Source organism: Rhynchophorus ferrugineus, unplaced genomic scaffold (genome assembly GCF_030347505.1).
Source record: "Rhynchophorus ferrugineus isolate W39M unplaced genomic scaffold, kcgeb_rfMv2 rfM11, whole genome shotgun sequence".
In the NCBI taxonomy this organism is placed as follows: domain Eukaryota; kingdom Metazoa; phylum Arthropoda; class Insecta; order Coleoptera; family Curculionidae; genus Rhynchophorus; species Rhynchophorus ferrugineus.
This window is the reverse complement of record NW_027472590.1, coordinates 10,469,546-10,485,722: the sequence shown is the minus strand read 5'-3', so window position 1 is coordinate 10,485,722 and position 16,177 is coordinate 10,469,546. Positions and strand designations below refer to the sequence as shown.

General features: G+C 30.0%; 1 protein-coding gene across 2 annotated transcripts in view; it reads left to right on the top strand.

Annotated features, from left to right (window-relative positions):
• LOC143205295 (alpha-N-acetylgalactosaminidase) overlaps window positions 1-16,177 on the top strand; it is an 83,968-nt gene that overhangs the window by 799 nt on the left and 66,992 nt on the right. The window contains exon 1 of one of the 2 annotated variants that reach the window (XM_076418526.1): window positions 4,212-4,351. The exons of the other annotated variant lie outside the window; for it this stretch is intronic. The gene's annotated coding sequence lies outside the window, so the exon portion shown is untranslated. Of the gene's footprint in view, window positions 1-4,211; window positions 4,352-16,177 lie in introns of those variants that run through there. 2 annotated transcript variants of the gene reach the window in all.

Genomic DNA, 16,177 nt, shown 5'->3' with positions numbered 1-16,177 from the left:
CAATCTTGATTAAGTTCCGGATATAACATTGTGAATTATGTAGATGTTAAATTATTTTTAGTTTATGATTTTACTACTTAACCTTATATTTCTGATACTACCCATTTCATCCATTTTCTCACGATATATTAACTAGCACTATCCAAGTTTTTTAAATAATAATAAATAAAAATAACACAAAATATAAAATGTAGAATCTTATTTGCAATACAATTTTGTATAATGATATTATAACATATTTTAATATAATAATAATAGTAATATATATAATATAATTTCTAAATTACTTTACAGATTAATTACTTTCAGAATTTATGATGTATTATTTTATTAGCCGAGAGCTCTACCTTGGTATATTAAACCAATTTGTTTAGTATCTTTAACCATAAATCACAGTTAAAAAAATCAATTATAGGAAAAATTAATTATAGAACTATGTGTTCTTAGATATCTTTTTTAACTTAATATTATTTTAGTTCATAATATTTTGAATTTGTTTTTCAATGAAAATTCGGATTGAAAACAAATTATATAGCGTCTTCTTATAATACAATTACTTGAACTACATATCCATTAAATTATTTTTATTATATTGTCAACCACTTGAGTTTATATGTTATTTCTGGTACTTGGTTGACATTATATATAACTTTTCTTTTTTTGACACGTTTATTGGAACTATCTTGATTTAGAGATAAACCACCAAACTAATGTTTAATAAATGTTTAATTACATATTTATATGGATATGATGGACATAATGGACATGATTATACAATATTTTGTTAGCTTAATATTGAATAGACAGACGACATTTCGGCTTGACGTATTAAATGTATTTGTTTAAAATTGAATCCTTTTAAGTATGTACCTATTAACGATTGAACAATTAATTTAGCATACATTTCTAGTAATATATATGTCAACTGTTTTTCCCACGGCATGTTCATTGAGATTATTCAAGTTTTTGAGACAAACAATCAAGTCAATATAAAATTTCGCCAAGTTATTGTCTAAATATTAATACATTGAGAACATATAATGGATTATTTTAGTGACATAATATAGAATGGACCAACAAATTTTTAACTTAATATATTAATTTTATTTGCTTACGGTCTTTAATGATAAATCATAGTTTATTAATTTAAAACAAACATTGTAGAACTTAATATTATTAGGTTTTTAAATATGTTTGAGTTGTTGAAGATTTAAAATATATTATTTAGTCAAATTCGTGCAAAATAAACCTTAATGTCCTAAAAACCCTTATAACAGTGCTTATTATAACATAACAAGTTCAATTATCTATATTACTTACTGCTAACAAAACCTAATTAATTACTAAAAAATTCACTATGTTCTTCAAGAGAGTATATGAAAGTTTTAGTGTAATATGTTTTTGATATTTATAGAGTCGTACAAATACCGATAATACTAAAAATTCTTGTCCAAAATCAATAGTTGTTACTCAAAGATAAAAAACGAATAAATAGGTCTGCAAAAGTGAGGTGGCATCTTAGGATCCAAAGACAATTTGACACTTTGACGATTCAGAGCACTGCTTACAGCTATTCAAGCGAAATAAAAAGATTGCTTGCATAGACATGCAGCAACGAAGGAAATATGGCTTCATTATTATACATCTGAATTAAAAACTTGTCGCATGAATTGTTAGTTGCCAGTGAAAGCCGTCAAAAAACCAAAACCACTAAAAACAAATCATTCTACTGAAAAGACATCAAAAGGTACAAAAGGAATGTTAATAGGAAAGTTCAAGTTCTACCTTATTTAAACCGTAAGCTTGTAGACTGATGAGTTTAACAAGATATATTAACTGTGAAAATATATGAACAAGAAAGAATATTTATTAATAACATTAAAAGAAATCAATCAATAACATCACTATACCTTTGTAAAAAAAGAGAAGATATACAAGAATGGAGTTATTCCGACAAGGAAATACTAAATATTCAAACAAAAGACACTTATTGCCACCTTGACTGCTGTTATTCTGTAATAGTTGCAAGCTATTTGTAATTTGTGTTAATTTAAAACATAATAAAGACTAACTATATTATTACAGTCAAATGACATCTGTCGTTTTGTCTGGCATTCGTTATGTACACATAACGATTATTTTTTCAATTTCACTTTTATATAAAAATATTCATATTGTAGGTAACTTTTACTATTATACAACAAAATAGAGTTCCCATTATATAAACTGATTCTTGTTACATTTCAAGCCAAAATCCATCTGCATTAATTGTTTATCTGTATTAACAAAATATATTACAATCAAAACAATAAAGTAAATTGTTAAAATATTTGCAGTTAATAAGTGATAATAAACTTGTATGATATTTCGATGTTAGACTTTGAGTTATACAGAGATATTGGATTTTTATTGAAAAAAGTCATTGAATCATTGAATGGTAGAAAGTTTACGCATTCATAGCCAATTGAAGTAAGTATTGTAGGAAACATTTTAATGTCTAAAGAATTGAATAGCATTTGAATAGCCATAACTTAACGTTGCCGAAACGAGCTGGTTGCCTGAAGATTTACTAGGGTTTCTAAGTGTTATTTAACTCTTATATAAGGCTATTGAACACTGATTTTTCCGTATTTCATTTAATTTAAACCGATGTATTTATATACTAGTATATACAAATGTGAAAAGTTACACTAAGTTTAACATAGAAATGTTTTATTATGTGCTGAAGGTCATCCAAAATCAGTTATGCCAGAAAGCATCGATGCTATATGCCAAATAATATTGCAAGATTGTCAGGTGACTTACATAGCATTGAGTCAATCTTGGGAATTAGTATGATGAGCAATCAACAAAAGGGCTTTCGAAATCACTGGACATGTGGCAACCATGCCGTTAGAGCAACGTAGAACGGTGAATTTAAATGATACACAACCATTTGTTTCTCAGAAGTGCTTCGTAAAATACGAAAAGAGAAGCAGCACTACAGGATCATTCTTCATCATGACATTGCAAGCTCTCACACATCGGTTGAAGAAATCATCTATTTAGCTGACCAAAAGGTCCAGTAGATGGATATTCCTACAGAGTAGAAAGACTGGTTCAAGCGTACTGATCCTCACAGAAAATATTTTGAAAAAACCATAAACCCATTTTCTATTTCCCCACTCGTCATATTCCCAAGACATTGACATATTCACATGCAAGATGAATGTGGGATGAAGACATTAGAATATATTCCCCAACAAAAAAAATTAAATTAGAAAAATTAAAACAAACTTCCGCATAGCCAGAAGTCTTTTAATTTTTAATCATCTTAGGCTTTTACTTAATTAACATTGATCTATTCAAATTAACCTGAGAATGCACTATCGCTTGCAGCTGTATTAATAGCAGTGTAGTTGAAACTCAGCAGAGTCTGGTCATGACATGGGATGACAGCGTCTGGTTATAAGTAAAATTCATGAAAATTCCGTGATTCCAGATCACCCACTGTTGAGATAGTCGCGGGCACGAATCATGCTGGGACATGGTCGTAAATGTATGTTTCTGATTATTTAATATTTGTGATTGTCCTAGGCAAGAGTGTAATATCCGACAAGGAAAATGATCCCAGTCTTGCCAGTAACCAGGCTGGGTAAGACCGGATGTCTTCTCGGATGATCTCTAATTTGATCATTCGCCAGTCGGTAGGCTTAAAGCCGGGGACCGTGGTTCGGAGGCCACGTTAAACTGTAGGTCCAGTCCAGATAAACCCCTATTTGGCAAAAGGAGACTTTAAAATTTGGAAAAAAAAGTCCGCTCTTCCGTCAATAACTTTTACTCATCCTTATATTATTATATATCAATCAATCATATCAAGAGAAAGAACAGAAAAAAAGTAATCTTTCAAAAAAATTAATTAAAGGTACTTGTAACATTAGAAATGTAAATTGGTTAGATGTTTTACAGTTAAAAGGTTCCGCGTATAAAAACATATGCAAATCCAATTGTCATCTGTTCTCAGTTTCACACCGTGTCTACAAGTTAACAGACATACACCTAGAAATTAAAAATAAACAGAGGTAAAAGTACGGACCGTATAATTTAAATAACATCATTAAATTTTTCTCTAGCCTCTGGTCAGCACATGTACTAATACCCATACTCCCAATCACCGCTAAAACCAAGAGTGGTAAACAGTTTCTTCTCGTAGTTCCACTAGTATTCGCGCGTTAACCTTTGTCGCGACCGTACGTAGTAGAACGATTTCTTCGCGCGACACTACGTATCATTTCACTTTTATTCTATTTTTATTTAGTGTTTTGTGTATGTGATACTAAAACGGAAAAATATAACATATAGTTTTATTTAGGTAAATATAACTTTTTCTCAAATAATCATTAATACTATTAAATGAATACTCTCTAATTAAGATACTAATGCTTTATTGATATTTTTGAAATTTTACTAAATAGTTACATAGAAGTTACCACAAATACTATATTTATAGCATTAATTTAATATTAATTACTTTGGTATTATTAGGTAAATGTGATTTAGGAGATATTTAATTTTAAAAGAGTTTGGGTCCTGTAATTTGATTTTTCGTATTCATAATTTATTATTAAGTTTATTTAAATTATTGAAATATTGAAAATTATTTTAAAATACTACGAAGTTATTTGTGTCAGTTTGTATTTTTATCTTATATTATTAAAACTGAATAAATAAAACATCAAAATAATTAACATATCACTGTGTAATTTAATAAGATTATAATAAGATGTGTTAGATAGAGAAAGGGTGAAAAATGAATATAACTATTTTAATATACAAAAAAGTGGTTTCAAATCTTCTATGTATGTATACCAGACAATGGTCAGCAGTTATCGGGATTTGAATCCGGTTTCGAATATTTTGGGAATCCTAATCAGGAAGTCTTTGAAACACGATAAAAAATTATGAATATTACAAAACAAAAACAGTCATCTTCTTCAGAGTTATTTAATTCCTGATTCGATAAATTAATAAAGTAATTTAATTTATGATTATTTACAGTTAACGAAATAGGAGAAAAAATAAAAATACAGTAAACCGCTCAGAGTATATGTTGCAGTCTCATTAATTGATTGATTGATTTTATAATTTTATAATTTAATATAATTTTATTAAGAGTTTTTATCTATTATATATTGTACTATATATAAAAATAGTGCATCAGTATCATATTTATTTGAAATACTTTCTATAGATATCATATCCTAAAAGTACATACCATCAAAATATACATATATAAGTAAAAATATACATATACATAAAAAAGTGTTTTAACCTTTGTATGCATTAAGCTGGTCTTAAAACGTCTAAAACTAATTATTGAATAAATCAACTCACCCCAGCTCACCAGTTTGATTTTAGAAATAAACAGTAGACAATTGATCAGGTACATCCTAACATGGATGAAATGTAGAAAACTCTAAGAGTCCAAAATGATGACCTCGTCTTTATGGATGTTCTTTTGCCACTTTTATAGTTAAAACACCACTATAAGACTTCTGAAATCCTTCTCCAAGTAGAACTCCAAACCAAAAGACTAAACCAAATGATTTTCGCTCTTTTCTTCTCCTATGAAGCCAAATATTAAGAGAATTTTCAATTACATTATCCTGGTACATAATCCACTCTTTATTACTTGATTGGTTTCAAAATCGATTCATAAATCGAAATCATTCATCCCTTTTCATTTAATTTTAATAATGTTTTTCTAGTTCTGTACAAATATAAAACAATATTAATTAATGTTGTATATTCTTTGTAATATATCTAAAATTATAATAGATATCAATGTCCCTTACAAGAACAAGAAACTCGATTTTAAATTACTCAAAACTGCCTTAAAAATTTACTTTATAACACATCTTGTACAAGATATCTTATTAATAAATATCAAAACCGAATTTTTAATCTTTAACTAGGACATACATTTCTAAACCAAATAAAATAATATTATTTACAACAATATGAACATTTGATAACTTTAATAACACTGCTAATAATAGTCAAACTTAAAACCCTGTAATGGCATAGAAAGGTATTCAAAAGAACCAGTATGTGCAACCTGAATAACATAGTTGTGAAATATAACAAGTAATTTATTAGGTTCAAATTTGTTTATCCACCTTACCCAATATATAAATTCAGTTCGTAACTAAGCGGATTTGGTTTGATCATATTTCAGTTCAATAAAGATTAATATTAGCAAAAAATATTAGGAGCAGTTTTAATTGATGTCTTATCTAATCCGATTTGTATTTTAATAATTGACAAAATTGCCCATACTAACTAATAATTGCTAGTGACCTAAATTCGTATTAAAACTACAATTTTTATTTGCGAATATGTAATATGACGTTAATTTCAGTGTCATGTTTAATATCGTTCTTCAAACATAAATATGTAGTTCAGTAAGTTTTGTGCAATATGTGCCTATGCAGTGGATAAAGATTGCGAAAATTATTGTGATTCTAAAGCAGGGATATTGCCCTGAAATTGGGATAAAATATCATCATTAAAATATCATGTATTTAGCTGGTCTTAAAACGTCAAAAACTAATTATTGAAGAAATCAATTCACCCCACCTCACCAGTTTGAATTTAGAAATAAACAGTCAACAATTGATCAGGTACATCGTATTATGGATGAAATGGAGAAAACTCTAGAAAAAAAGCAAATTTGTTCAACTATATTTCTAGACGTGACCTTACCTTTGATAAAGTATGACATGAAGTCCTTAAATTCAGGTTGACAAGCAAATCACTTAGTAAGTTGAGCCAAATTATCAAATCCTATATTACTAATAGTCTTTTTTTTAATATAACACGGTGGTAAATATATAGATTCAAAGTTGATCTAAAAAATTTTGGTACATTTCTACGAGGACAAGGTTCCTTGGACCAATATTGTATTTACTTCATTATTCACTATTTACTCAGTATTGTATTTATACCAGTGATAGTCTTATATGCGAAGGAGTAACAATACCCACATTTGTTGTTGATACAGCACTACTCGCCACAAGTAACAATATTGAAACAGCTATACATAGAGTACTAACGACAGCCAACTCCATGGTATATAAGTAAAGAAGATATCCATTCAAATATTTAGGGATCAGTCAGCGAAGAAATTAAACGATTAGCGAAAAAACACCAAGAGAGATTACGATTATGGACATATAAACGTCGAACTTGTCGTGTTTGCTTAACAATAGTGTACTTAACTGGAGATTGAAATAATAAGAAATCCTTTGAACTCATATTATAATCAAAATACTTTTGTACATACGTCATCAAGATGTTTAATGTATTGCCTGTCGCAATTTGTAAATACGTTTCAGTATCAGACAATATTTTCCCTCTCATTTAATTCTAGTTAAAAAGAGACACTATGCTGTCTGATTAGTTCGAATACGTCGTCAAAGTCGTCCAGTTGTCAGACGTATGCAAAATACTTGAAAGCAATAGTGATAAGTGTTTATGAGTCTAACCTATAAACTATTGTGGCTGTATAATTTACTGTAGTTTATAGATGTACTATAATGTTAAAACTAATTATATTTGATAACATTCTTGGGAGTACATTTATCAAATGTTAATTAAGTTTAGTTTTTAAATCTGATCCTCAGAACAACACGGTTAAAATAAGTTTTAAAATGTTGTATAATCCTTTATAGATACTTAGTATAAACACCCCTCACAAAGGACAAATAAAAGCATCACGGAAATTACTAAATTCAATTACAAAAATACTCCAAGATCCACTGTATTCGCCACTTCTAACTTCTAGCTGATTTCACATCCCAAAAATATTTTTGAGTGGAAATAAGTTTTCTTTCATCATCATCATTTCACTTTCATAACCGTGAATTAACAGTAACTATTGAAAAACGTTTTAACAATTTTATAGAGTGAATATTAAACTATAACAATACTCACCCACCAAAATACTTTAAACCAAGGTCTTTGCAACAACAGTTTCATTATTTCGAGAAATAAAAGTCAGCCTCTTTAGCTAACAACAAGAGAGCATTGTTATCTCCTTCAATAGATATAATAATGGCAAGTCCAGTGCTGTTTAACCAATTAAATCAACAGATCTATTAAACAATTTTATATTTCAATACTTTCTCTGCCCCTAACAAGAGATATTTTATATTAATATTAATATTAATTTTATATCCAATACAATGTGCATTTTAGAAATAATTAAATTTAATTAGTTTTTAAGCAGAAGCCATTTGTCGTATTATGCATGGAACTGCTAGTGGGATTGTAATGAATATTAAGAACTGTTAGCTAACTTTCATATGTTACCATATCATAAATAGCATGCATTATTATTGTTAGTATTATTGGTATATAATATATACCATAGTATCGTTAATGTTTGTAAATTTAAATAACTTCTTAAATTAATGACAGTTACCAATTGGAATTATTATGTGCTCATATGAATTGTAATTTTCTTTTTCACTTTACCGAAACTTTTCAAGACCGAAACCCTGCAAAACCGTCGGGTTTAAAAGTTAAGATAGGTTGTTGTTTATATTGATCTTTCACATTTTCACCAATAGATGTTGCTGACTCAAACACGTACAAGCGCCTAATAGATACATTTGACAAAAATTTTAATATTAGCTACTAACGACAAAAGCGAGGATAAAATTAAGTAAAACTAAATATAGTCTATTCAAAGGTTTTTTAGTAATGCATCATGGATATTTGTGACGTCGAAATATTGCAATGTTGCCGAATTAACTCTTGAGTTTTAGTTCAGTTTGGCTTTGACATACAAAAAAATTCTAATCTAAATGTTTTTGTTCAATAATTTTATTACTCTGAAATAGCAATACTCTGAATCACTTTTTATTATTTTCATACCTCCACTTTGATTGATGTATTATCACGCAATAGAAATGATAGGCTTCGAAATATACGCAGTAGAATCTATCATTAATACAAAATGCTAATTATCAGTATTTATAGCAGGTGCTATATAAACAATAATGCTTCCCGACTAATAGTTGCATATTTTAAATATTGACTAAATTATTTTATACGTTAAACAGAGTCCGAATACATTTTATATCAATGAAAAACAAGATTTAAAATCAGGTTTCTAGAATCATTAAAAGATATAAATTTGGTGCTTAGAATATGCATAAATGTTATCAAATGTCGTTGACCAGAACAAAGATGAAGCAGACAAAAAGCGAATCAAATATCACGATTATAATTCTAAATTCGCGTGTTTGGTGGTTATCTAATATCTCTTGACAGCTATAAAAATGTCTCGAATACATAATACAAATAGATTTCATATTGTATTAAGTGTGGTTACTTTCCAATAACTTCAAGTTCTTACACACAAACAGTGTATAGAGAGCTGAAAAATATCAACAATTAGATTTTAAAATTGCATAATATTTCATCAGTTTCTATTATATTCAGTTCTAGAAAAGATACCGAAAGAAGCTCGAGAGTTTTCATTTGAGAGTCACTGTTGAATCAAAACGAAATCGAGCCATAATAGAAGCGAATTATTAAAAACAATGAAAAGTGGATTGCGTACAAAAACAAAGTGCAAATAGGATCATGGTTGAACCCCAGAAAGGCTCCACAAAATATTCCAAAGCTCGCATTGGTCCCGAGGAATATGGAGGCTTTGAGGTGTTTGGTGGTATTTAAAAAGCAATCAATTAAATAATCGACCAGAACTGATTAATAGCAAAAACGTTGTCCATCATTCTGTGCTCAACTCTGGATGAAGATCCAGCGTTGAGGACAGAGTACATCTCGCGGTTTAATAAAAATTGAGAAAAACAATATTGAAATAAGTGATTTTTGCCACAGATATTTGATGAAACGTGGAATTATTTAAACATTCCCTAGCATAGCGCATGGCATACTACAAAACTGTTAAAAAATAATGAAATCATAACTAAAAATCACTTGATACTCTTGGACTGTTTATTAAACGCAAAGTGGCCATTAGACTTTGAAAGACGCGACAGAACAAATTTCTGTACAATAATTATCTCCAACGTCTAAACTGACCCATACATATAGAATGATTAACAATATATATTTGTAAAGACGCGAAGTAACAATGCAAATAACTGTTAAATAGCCTAACATAACTGTTCAATTCAATTGTTCTGATATTTCTCTATATAAAACAACCCATTTAGTCTATTCCATTTAGTATTATTGAATTATTCAGTTATTCACCAAACGCTTTTAGAAACGTATAGTGATAATGCATCATTATACTGTAATTATCGGTATTTGTTTCAATGACAAACGTGGTAATTTTGATGTCAGTAAGACCGAAACCTAGCTCAAACGCTCAAATAAATTTCATATAGCTTAGCACTTGCTGAATCAACTAATTCCAGAGATTAATTGTAATAGAAAATGTCCAGAAATGTTATTTCGAACCGTTTGAACATCCCGGTATCACTGCTTGTCGGGTAAAAGAAGAGTTTTCCATAATCTATTGTGACTGACGGTAAAAAGTGCATCTCTTAGAACATTCCCAATACACTACTTCCACGAATCAACCACTTTTAACTAGTATCAGATGAGTCCTTTGAATTCAATATCAAAAATCACTAAGAAAGTATTAAAGTACTGATAACCAAAAATTTCATACGAGGGTCACTATTTATATTTCGGAAATAGGAAAAAACAAATAGTTAGTTACTCGCCACGATGATCGATAAAGTTTTGCATATGCTTAAACCAATTTTTAAAGCATTTATTCCATTCCGAATGAGGTATCTTCAAAACATGATTTTTGAACGCTTCAATAGCTTCTTCGGGTGATAAAAATCGTTGACCACGCAGTTTATTCTTCACGGATGGAACAAAAAGAAGTCATTGGGTACCAAATCAGGGCTGTATGGCGGATGGTCCATCAATTGGATGTTTTAAGTGCTCAAATATTCTCTTGTTTGAGAACAATCCGGCGTCTCTTGTTTGTTTCCTTTATTTCACCGAAGACTTCTGGCAAACAAATGGTTGTGTATCAGAACTTACTGTTCTACGATCCTCTAGAAGTACTGTTGCAATATGACCAGTTTTTCCAACGAAAAAGGCCCTATATGCTGGTGGAACTAATGCCTAGGGGAGCCTCAATATCACAATAGGTGACATGATGATCTTACTTAATCATTTCGCACACATCATCGATGTTTTCTGGTACACAGCCAATTTTGGACGACCTTCACGAAACTCGTCGGACAGCGAACTACGATCACGATTGAATTCACTAAACCAGCAATACACGGTGGTTTTTGATGGAGCTTCATCGCCAAAAGTCAAATTAAGTTGATCGATGCACTCTTGTTGTGATAATCCACGTCGAAAATCGTAAAAAATCATCCAACAAAAATATTCACCATTAAGTTCCATTTTTTGCATTTGGAATTTATCAAATTTAGGAGAATTATCGGTCTCTGAATTCACGCACATAACCACCGAGATGCTCTAAAGCTAACGCGAAAAAGTCAATCCAGTATTTATTTTATTTGTTAACATTTTTCTTCACGTTATCCACTTTTTGGCTTTCTTCCTTATTTCATTCCGTCCTATTCCTTCATCTCCAACCAGCATATCTCCAATAAATGATTTTCACTTCATACAGCCATCTCAATCTCAATCGTAGTCATCCCTTTTTCGGCCTCTGCATTATTAAAACGAAATGATCATTATGGAAAGACTCTTTTCATATCGCAGTAATGAAAGTATCGATTTATTAAATAATAGAGATCAAATGTTCGAATCTGGGTCATCGAATTGCTTTGTAGGACATTACAAAATAATTTGAGCATTTGCCATTTTACAACTATATTAACAATAAAGTATTGTTTAGTAAACCCCACAAAATAAGAATATAATGCTAATTAGTATTTTGACATTTCAATTCAATGAATCGTATGACAATAACTATAGTCCTGTAATGTTGTAATGGGTAATATTATCAATGTCAAATATCACGCCAAATATTTTTAATCATTATCAGATCCCAAAATACATTCCAATTATTTCGAAAACTTATTATCCGGCCATTGAAATAATAAAAGCAAAAACAGTTCATGATCTCTAAGCATATGTAGTCAGTGTCGAGTTTTTTAGTTCCAAGGTTTTCTTTTTATTTGGAGAGAAAGTGTATCGGTACCATTTAGGTCAATTTATTTTCTTTCTAGTTTTTTACTTTCTACAAAATAAAACTTGATAAAACATTATACCAGTGTCATGCTGGTGTTAAACTGTAAAGGGTCTGAAGTACAACAAAATATTCCATAACGACTTGCTGTGCTTTATAATTCAATTATTCTAAAGCTCGTTTTAAATTTAGATTACTTAGAATAAGATGTCTCCGGCCTAACACATAGATAGTGCTACTAGAATTAAATCCATATGCTTTTTAGTTAGCCCTAACGCTCAAAAGATGCGTGTATAAATTTGACAACTGTCGGATTACTAGTTTGTGAATTATAGCATTTTGAGTAAAGCAACTTTTGTTATTGTGAAAAAAATGGATGAAAAGGAATTTCGCGTGTTAATAAAATATTGCTTTTTGAAGTGAAAAAATATACTTGTCATCCGAGTGGACTGCACATGATGAACCTGCTTCAAAGAACTGTATTTTGTATTTTGGAATGCGCATGGAATAATTTTCATTGACTACCTTGAAAGAGTAACGACCATCAACAGCATAAATTACATAGCGTTACTGGACCGTTTGAAAGACGAAATCGCCGAAAAACTGCCACATTAAAAGAGAAAAAGGTGCTGCTACACCAAGACGATGCACCGTGTCACAAGTCAGTGAAAACGATGGCAAAAATCCATGAATTGGGCTTCGAATTGCTTCCTCATCCAACGTATTCTCTAGATCTGGCCGCCGTCAACTATTTCCTGTTCTAAGATTTCAAAAGAACGCTCGTTGGGAAGAAATTTTCTTCGAATGAACAGGTGATCGCCGAAACTGAGGCCTATTTTGAAACAAAAGACAAATCGTACTACAAAAATAGTATCTAAAAATTACCTAAACAAAAACAATTTTGCCAAAAAAAATATGTTTTACTATGGTAAGCTGAGGACTTTTCAATTGACCTGTTATAAATATTGGTTGTTATATTTAGTTCGCAGCATTGTACAATAGAGGGCACCGAAAATGACATTATTAAAAATTTTATTTTATTTTATTTGGTTAGACATGTATACAGAAAAAGACATTTTATTTATTGATGATTGAATTACAATCATCGTTTTAATTAGCTGAAACAATAATTAATACTTTATCAAGTATATACGATCCATTCTCAAATAAGTTACGAAACATTTTACTTTTTCAAGAACGAAGATCTGCAAGGCAAAGATCGCGCCAAGCAGCTAGCTAAGAATGTTCAATGATCAGAAGTTATTAAATCATCAAATCATTAAGAAATGACTTATCAGCGCCTAAACATGTAAATTTTAAACCAAGAAAGATATTGGTTCTCGTAAGAATTGAAGCATTGTTTTTTTATATGTTTCTGTTTCAAAGACAAAGAAAGAAGTGCTTTTTGCCTTGGAGGTTTGAATATTGTTTGAAAACTGGAATTATTTGAACCTATGTATGTAGAAGGATCAGAAGAATATGACGTAATACAAAACTTCTAAATCAAAATGAAATCATAACATGAAATCGCTACTAACTACATTGACGCTCTTGGATTGTTCTTTGATCGAAAAGTAGCTATTAGACTTCGAAACACACGATAAAATAAATGTCTGTAGAACAATTATTTGCAACGTTTAAAACTGATCCATATTATTGGTAAAGATGGGAAGTAGAAATATAAAAAACTGTTAAACAGCCTAATCATGCAACGCTCAAAATTACACTTTAGATATCCATTACTTTTGTTTGAATAAATATGCTACCGAAATATATTAAATACTTTTATAAATGTATGATGATGCTCAGTCATATTGAAATTGTCAATTTTGGTTTCAGCGACAAGAGTGGTGATTTTGTTGTCAATAACAAAGAACGACTTGGAGGATCAAAAAAATGTGTTGCTGGATGGAAACCCAGCTCAAATGCTTGTAAATATATTTCAGAGAGCTTAGCAGTTGATATATCAATTATTTCCAGGCATTATGTGCAAAGAGAAAGATCCATAAATGACATCTCGAACCGTCTAAATATCCCAGTTTCATTTTTTTTTTCTATAGAAGATTTTTCTATAACTCAATGTCTCTGCCAGTGAAATGTGCATCTGCTGAACAATCTCAAGCGCGAAGTCATGACTTGGTCCAAGAGAGCCATTCACATTGACACCAGAATCAGATTGTTGATTGACGACATATTTTTGTAAGAAAGACAAGCAATACCGTGTAACAGACGCAGAGTCATCATGATAACGCTCGGCCACAACTTGCAAGAGGTTTAAAGAATATACAAATGATTTAAAATATACCAATATTTCTCTTAAGTCATTTTAAGTGAAAATATTATCATAACACATGCAAGCACCTAATAATTACAGGTAAACTTGTATTTTAATAGCAGGCTAAAGACATCAATTGCATAAAGATAAAGTTGCATCAGATGAATTACCCACAACTTCACCAAGAAAAAATTACTCACACCAAAACAGCAGTATCTAGACTAAACTTTGGACGATACTAAGATGAAAAAAAATCACGGCAAAAAGCTAGAAGCAATCTAAAATTACCAGAACTATAAATTTAAAATATATGAGATAATGAGACCAATATCAGAACACATTATTACCCATTTAAACAAAATCTTATTTAGCAATTTAAGATATTATGTGGAGTGTTATTAAAAATTAGTTTCAATATATTAAAGCCCAATATAAATCCAATATTTTGCAAAATCGGTCTACATAAAATCGAAATTGCTTCCCTGCCAATCAATTCAGAGCGTAGTGATTTTAGTGGCGTAAGGCCCGCTAAGGATACATCATTAAAGACGTCATCATTGAACGATTAATCATCACAGATCTTAGGACCTGATTAGTATTAATCTCTCGGACGTGATCTAATCAGTAGTTCTTAAGTAGATACATCGTGGGAACTCGAAACTTATCTAACTAAAACTTGATACTCCGAGACAAATATCGCATTATTAATGACATTTCGAAACATTGGTTAAGAGAAAGTTTGCCGTGTATTTAATATTTAGGAAACGCTAAATATTACATATCAGTACTATTAATAAATGTGGCCGAAGTGCATTGGTAAAAACTGAAAGACGTCAAATTTTTAGTGAATTTAATTAAATATTGTAGAATAAATTTTACTATATGGGCGTTGTTTATTTTAGTTACAAAAAAATATATACACAAAAAAAAACAAACATCATATAAAGTACTGTAAAGTACATCATATTAAGCTGAATTTTTAAAATAAATAAACAATTTAACAAATGAGCCAAGAATTCAAGGGAGAAAACTATAAGCCATACGCTAGATACGCTGCCATCAAGAGCCAGTAGAAAACACTTTCGGTGGCGTTTATATATGCTTCAAATTATCCATAGATCATAACTATACATCAGAAACTTTCGCCACTATGGCATTAGCCTCTGGCTTATAAGATAGCTACAATTTATATTTACAGTTGCAACCGTAATACTATTATCTTTAATTTATAGTGATTATGTGTTATAATTATTAAATAAATAAATAGTGGAGAATGTTCAGAATAAATTGATAACTGAATAGATAAATTAACAAATAAATGTTTAGGTCACTGAATAGATAAATGAATAGATAACTGAATAGATGAATGAATAGATAACTGAATAGATAACTGAATACATAAATAAATAGTTAAATGAATAGAATTAAAATAAAAAGAAAACTGGAATACTTTGTGAGAAACTCACCGTTTTGGGCAACTCGTGTTGTGCAATGTAAAATACTGTATAATCAGCACGGTTGAAAAACGTAGTTACTGTGACGGTTGCATAAATGAACTTTCATAGAGCTCGAAAAGCCCTTGGGCATGTTAAGTTATCACATTTGGCAAATGCAGTTCGAGGAGGGGCCTAAACATGTTGCAAAAAATCGAGCAGAGGTAACAACAAATAAAAAAATTATATTAAAAAATAATT